We start from the raw sequence: 7,589 nt of genomic DNA on the forward strand, positions 1-7,589 counted from the left end.
TTTAGTCAAGCCAGTACTGAAGTTTTTAAGAGGACAATATTTAAAACTTTAGTATTTGACCCTTATTAATGAGCAGATTCTTTTTCTCCCCAACTAGTATAGCCCATCTGATGTGTATTCTCCTCCATCAAGTTGTTCCTTTTAAAAATCATTTTTTGTGTTTTAAAATCTTGGTGAATTTTTCAGACTTTCCTCTTTGTATTTAGTCTACTAAAGAAAATAAAATTGCACTGCAGAAGAGAAATGAGTATTGAAAGTGCTGTGCAAAATGAATAATATAGTTTATTTTGAATAAGCTAACTTGTAGTAGAAAAAAAAAAAAGCACATCATTAGACATTGATCCTGACTTTTCTCTCAGATTTTTTTTGAGGCCACAAGGAATTTGTTTCCTATTCAGAAAACTGGAAGTATCCCTCATTTGAGAATTTCAAACTTTAAAAGGGAGACTTTTTATAAAGGGTAGATAATATCACTTGTTTCATCAATATAATCTTAAGAGTGTTTTAAAGAATCCTCAAGTCACCCTAAAGTGTAATATAACATGGCATCTTTTAAAGGTCATAACATATATTTCACGATTATATTCTTTGTGTTTGAGGATAAGCCACTTTCAAAGCTATGAAAAGCCACCTCTAGTTCAAACTGTTTGTTAGACGTTTCTTATTTAGAGTTGGCTGGAGTGAAACTTTAAACCTCTCAAGAAGCTTTGAAAAAATAAGCAAGCTTATTGATTTTATAGAGAACAATCAATGAGATGCATTCTCAAGAATGGACTAGACAAAGGGAAAAACAATAAAAATGTGACAAAGAAAGGATGTTGGAAACCATAGGAAAGAAGTAGGTTATTTCAAGGTAACGAAAGCAAAAAAAAAATCCATTCGATTATTTATTTATTTATTTATTTATCTATTTATTTATCTATCTATTTATTTATTTATGGTGATATTGGTTAACGAAATCCAGTAAGTTTCAGGTATGCAATTCAACAGTAATGCAATATATATATATACATTGCATTGTGTGTTCACTGCCTATAGTTAGATTTCTTTCTGTCACCACATATTTGACCCCTTTTATCCCATCTACCTCCCATCTCCCCCCTCACCCACCCTCTGGTAACCACTAGTCTATTTATAATTCCTTAAATGGCTTAGCTTTAAAATCTGTCTGGGCACAATATATAACTGTAGAAAAACTAATATTCGTACTGATGAAGCCACAAGAACAGTGAAGTAAGTATCTGTGTGGAAATCGTGTCTTAAGAATTGTGAAGGTAAAGGCTTGAAATGTATGGGAGTAAAAAGTGAGTTGGGGTAGGGGTTAGGGGTGCAGAGAGACACAAAAATTGTCTTTGAGTACTTGAAGATTTGGAGATCTGTTGAATGGAAGAGTAAATAAACTATTCTTTCTCTACGATGCACTTATTAGGAGGCACATTCTAATCAATACACTTTAAAAATATTAATTTCACCTGTTTAAGAGTGGAATGAATTGTATTTTAAGACAGAAGTCATTTTTTCTTTCTTTTTAATTTTTTAATTTTTTTAAATTTTTTAGGTGAGGCAACCCTTGGTTGACCTCACAGACTGCAAGGACCTTGTCAGCTTATGATCCTTTATTTTTTTTTATTTTTTACATCTACAGCACCTGGTCTTCCTAGGTGGTCTCCCATCCAAGTACTAACCAGGCCCGACCCTGCTTAGCTTCTGAGATCAGACGGGATTGGGCTTGTTCAGGGTAGCATGGCCATAGACTTTTTAATTATTAAAAGCATTATCAAGGGGACTGCATAAATATCAGGTGTATTGACAATGAAGCTGCTTTATTAAGGAGAAGTTTTAAAAGGCCTTAAGTGTTTTCATTCCAATTCTATGATTTTGTAATTCTATGATCATATCTCCCCCAAGATTATTTAGTTTTTGAACAATAATTCTATCATATATGGCAGAGCTGGGAATTTTTGGTGGTTCTATTTCAGATCCTTTTCAAATGTTTTTAGTCACAAGTGTTGTCTAGACCCCCATTAAGGTACAGCAGCATTCTTAATACAATCCTAAGGCATATACAAGGATGATCTTATATTGAGAATAAAAAGTATGCAAATTAATCATCTTCTTAATCTGGCCAACATCTTGAATGATTACACATATATGTTCCCCTAATGCATTAAAGTTGATGTAATTGTTTTTCTAGCACATTATTAATTTTAACAAGCTCTGGAAAGTTTTTGAATTCACTTTTGAGGCCAAACATAACTGCAGAAAATATGAAAATACTAAGGCCGATAAAATCTGAGAAGACTTTTTTTATGCTGTTTCAAAAATAACTTATTTTAGCAACTTGAAGAAACTGTAATAAAACTGAAGAGCAATCTCTAAACAGCCAAACTAGCTGTTCCAAAGACTATTCTGGAATGTCTGTGTACTTCACTCTGTGGGAGCCCGTTAGGTCCTAATTCAGAGCCGGCATGGTCTTACTTTGTCTAAAATTTAAACAGCACAAATATCTGGTTTCTCTATTAAGTAGCAAACTGGAAGGTAGAACATCAGAATAATAAAAGAGAATGAGAGTAAGGGAGGATTTAAAAAAAATGTGTGAAAAGAACTTAAAATTCAACATAGCAATCTGTGTTTACTGTGCTTTTAAAGGGGCTTATGGATATCTGTAGACTGCTTCACTAATTTAAACATATAATAATGGTGCTAAATTAGCAAAAAAATTTTATAAATTCCATTGGCTTTATTCTATTTAATACATTAGAGTTATACATTGCCAATATGAAAATTTACTTTAAAAACAATTGAATGTTAATAATAAGACATATGTGTATGGATGTGAAACTTAACTCTTATTTTAACTCAAGCAATAGTTGGTTAGCATTTGTAAAAAAAAAAAAATCATCAGAAATTAAAACTGCAGAAGTCAAGTGCTTTATCCAAATACACACATGAGAATTTTGTTAATTTATATAAGCAATCTTAGAAATAATTTTTCATTAGTGAAATGAATAGTGTCCTATAATGTGGTTGGTAGGAAATATGGATCAGGCTGCTTCTTCCTGAATGAATGAGATATAAGAATTCAGCAGGGTCAGCAGTTGGATGTCTTTGGTACAGAGCTCAGTTTTGACTAGCATCCTCCCCTTGGATTTGCATCCTCCCATTTCACAGAAGGTCTTGTCTCTTGACCCAGTTCCAAGACTAGCTAGTCCTACTGCCAGAATACCACTGTGTTCACCTTAGTGAGTCTGTCATGCAAGGTGTCTGAGTGTCTGAGCAGAACTGAACATCCCTAGGTACCAGAGCAGCTAAAGAACCAGCTACTCATTTTCTACTTGTTCTCTAAGAATATCTATATGTTTGGTGCTTATATTATAACAACTAGTAGGAAAGTTGTGGGGGAGATAACATTTAGCCTTCATCTGCCTTAACTGCCAGAGATGACCAATATTTATCTCCCAAAACTTAGAATTTGCTTCATGGCCATGTTGTCTTAGGTCAGCTTATAACACAAACAGATGTTATAGAATTCTGTAATCACACCATATGACAGGAGACAAATAATTCTGTATGTAAATAAAATTCCATTACCTTAAAATGTACATAATGACCATTTACTTCTTTAGTAATATTGGATAAATATGAAGTTATCTATATTAAAGTCACATTCAATCTTAGGTTTTCACAAATTTATAGTGCCACATAGCAAAGACACTACAAAGAAAACCTACAAATTAGCTAACTTGAGAGTCTTTTCCAAATCTTATTACATATTCTGTTTAAAAAGTTCTGTGATCAAATAATTTTTAGAAATGTTACTTAATTTGCCATACTTAGACGATCACAATATATTACAGGTTCTGAGAAAGTCGTATTAAAGAATGATGTTTAACTTGTTTAAATTGAATTCTATGACCAATATATGGAGGAGGACACTGATAAACTAAACTAGATATTTAAGACTGGCAGAAACGTGAGGGAGATGAAAACACTGAAACAGCGAAACAGATGACATTTTAGAATACAGTAATCCTTCATTATCTGCAGTTTCACTTTCGGTTATAATTACTTGTGCTCAACCATGATCTGAAAATATTAAATGGAAAATTCCAGAAATAAACAATTCATAAGTTTTAAATGGCATGGTGTTCTGAGTAGCATGATGATCTTATGCCATCCCACTTCATCCCACTCAGGACATAAATCATCCGTTTGTCCAGTGTATCCATGTGATATACACTATTCATCTGCTAGTCACTTAGAAGTCATCTCAGTTACCAGATCGATTGTTGTGGTATCACAAAATAAAAAACCCTTATTTTACTTAATTATGCCACATTCATATAACATTTACTGTAGTACACTGTTATAATTGTTCTATTTTATTATAGGTTATTGTTAATCTCTTACTGTGCCTAGTTTATAAATTAAACTTACCATAGTTATGAATGTATAGGGAAAACAAAGTATATATAGGGTTTGATACTATTTATGGTTTCAAGCATCCGCTGGGGGTTTGGAATATATCCCCGCGAATAAGACAGGAACTACCGATACATGTAAAAATAAGCTTTTTGTGTATAAAATTGATATCCCATATAGAAAAACAAAATCTACTCAACAAATTTTGGCAAATAGCATACCATATATCATCAATTTTAAGCTGCATTTCTTTTTCTCATTTTAGATAGCTTTAAAATCAGTATAAATCTTTTGCTTCTCTCAAACACTCTCATCCAAGTGGCAGTCATAACATGGTTGACATCATTTGACACCTCTGGTAAGAATAAGAAAGCCCAAGCATCAGATCTTACAGGATGGTGCTGGTGGATAAGGAGAAAACTTCAAAGACAATAGTGGAGCACTTCTTTAATAAATGCTATATCATCAACATTTTTGATGGTCTAGAAAACAACATTATGTAGAAAAGCATAGAGTTTAATAATTTTCAAACAAAATATTATTCAGAGTTGAATTCTGAATTCGAAGCTGTTTCAGAAAAAAACTATGATCTCAAACATATATACATTTTTATTATTTATTATATAAATTTCTTCTTTTATAAATCAACAACTTTAACTTTTTTCTTTTTTACAGGCAGTTATTAAAATGAAAATCCTACAATTTATTAAGGGAGTTAAACCAATGTACTTTGGTAATATTTTTATTGTTATTTATTCACAGGAGTAATTTTAAAAACTATGTATGAGTATGTCTGACTTTTTGAATAAGCATAACATTTCCACAGATGACAAAGCATTGATTAGGTTAATTGTTTAATTGATAGCTTCTTTCTCAAGGGTACACAAAATAATGACATATCTTATGACTCAGCTATGTTTAACTATGTTAATTATCTAATTGATGCTAGAACTTGAAAAATATCCTCATTAGTATCAAATTTCTCAAAATAATTCAGTCATTTTACCAAATAGTTTGTATTTTCTACCAGATAGACATATGTGTTCAAACTGACCATTTATAGGAAGTCATTTTAGATAAAAGTTCAATGAACTTTTTTTCAGTATGTTTGTTGACACATGATAGTGATGATGGTGAAAACAATAAGGTTGACTTTAAAAAATTATTGCTATATGAATCTACAATTATCTGATAAGCTGTTGGCTAAAAATCTGATGCATGAGTTTCCTTTCTAAAATCTATGACAAAATTTTTGTCCGTGCTTAACCAATAAATGACTAAAGTTGCTACCTGATTTTTTCATGGTGTCATTCTTCCTCATAAACCATTGTTAGCTATGTTATAGTTCAGTAATTTGAGAGTCAATAGAGAAATTATGATCTCAAACATATACGCATTCTTTTTTTTACTACATATATTTCCTCTTTTATAAATCAGCAAATTCAACTTCTTTCTTTTTCACAGGGAGTTATTAAAAAGGAAAATCTTACCATATATTAAGGAGTTATGCTTCAATGCAACATGACTATAAAATCCATCTTCATCTCTCGGGAGGTAATGAATTAATATAAGTGCCTTCATAATCTAGTCTTTCAGCCTCCCCCCTTTTCTAATAAAAATGCAGAGAGAACATTGTGAAGTTCAAGTTTGCTCTAAAGAAAGTAGGTCTTTATAGAATATTATCTCATCAGATTGTTGGTGAATCATGAAGGAAGAAAGCTATTTATTTTGAGAATCATGAGCATTAAAATATTTATTGAAGATTATAATTTTGTTCTGTCAAGGTGCTACTAACTCTTCATGAGCAATGTCTGACTTAAGTCAATCTCAGCAAGAAGAACATGATTAATTTGCAAAATATTAAATTATTCTTATTTTTTTTTCACTTTTTCTGGCAGTTTTTTCTGTTAATGTCAGGTAGCTTATCTTTAGTTATTATGATTAAAAGCGGCAGAAAGGTATAATATAAATGCAGATGTCAATGTCCTCTAAATTTTGCATTATCTTTATTGTATCATCCCTATGTATATATCTACCTAATGGAAATTTAAGGGGAGGTGCTTGGCACATATGTTAGTGCCTTTTCACTTGCAATAAATTCTGCCAGATTAATGAGCCAATAATTCCATTCTGAAACAAAGAGTTATCCAAATTTTCTGCTGACATTGGCTATAACTGTTAACACTGGTTTATAAGTCACATTTTTTTGAAGTAGGGTTGGAAGTTGAGATTTGTTTAACCATTGAGAGACCTAAGGAAGGAGAATATATAAGTGAGAAAAAGAAGAGATTTTTGAAGGCAAATGACATAAACACTACACAGATAGATAAAATCTTCCTTCTATCAGGAAAACTTTAGAAGTGTAAATACAGGATGAATTTTAAGATACAAGTGTTAAATGAAAGAACAAAGTCAGGTGTATATGATGTGAATCAGATATTGTGTCATAATTAAAATCTGGGAGTGTTTCAAAGATGGGACAATTGTGTAAGAAGTAATATGATGTGGCATTGGTATGAGTGGGTAGAGTGTGATTTATGGAAAAAAAAAAAAAAAGCCCAGCATAGGGGGCCAACTGAGGAGGATCAAAGGATGATCACTTAATGTGATCTCAGGCTACTCACTCAGAGAATACTTTCCCCAACTGTAAAGTAAGGAAATAACATTATGTTAGAGGTTGATTGCATTTGCGCTTCTCACATGGAAGGAGCTATAAAACTGAAGACTACCATTTTAATAGTAAAAGAAGTTAACAGTCTAAAAATATTATGTTAAAAAACAGTGCACTTTTTTTTTGTCACATAAAGGTATTTGGCAGATATTTACTTATGGGAAAAGAGATTGGAAAATATGAAGGAGAGGACTGGAGAGAATATTAGAAGTAAATTGGATGTACTGCAGGGCCTCAGAAATTAATCATTTGTTCATAGGTCATTCAACCAGTGTTTATTGAAGGCTTGCCATGTGTCTGGCACTGTTCTAAATGCTAGGGATACAGCAATAAAGAAAACAGTATTAAAGAACTAGAATTTAAATATGGATGATACAGGTAAACTATCTAGCAGTACAGAGCTAAAGGTAGACACTAAAGCAGCAAGTGTGATTATGGAATGCCCGTAGTCAGGGGCAAGAGGGGAATGTTGAAATTTTAGACAGATTGTTAGCCA

The 7,589-nt window shown here is 32.0% G+C and overlaps 1 pseudogene; it reads right to left on the reverse strand.

The window, feature by feature from the left end:
- Positions 1-1,636: 1,636 nt before the first annotated feature.
- On the reverse strand, positions 1,637-1,755 carry LOC111744696 (annotated as a pseudogene).
- Positions 1,756-7,589: the final 5,834 nt, after the last annotated feature.

The sequence above is a fragment of the Pteropus vampyrus genome, unplaced genomic scaffold (assembly GCF_000151845.1).
Source record: "Pteropus vampyrus isolate Shadow unplaced genomic scaffold, Pvam_2.0 Scaffold139, whole genome shotgun sequence".
Classification (NCBI taxonomy): Eukaryota; Metazoa; Chordata; class Mammalia; order Chiroptera; family Pteropodidae; genus Pteropus; species Pteropus vampyrus.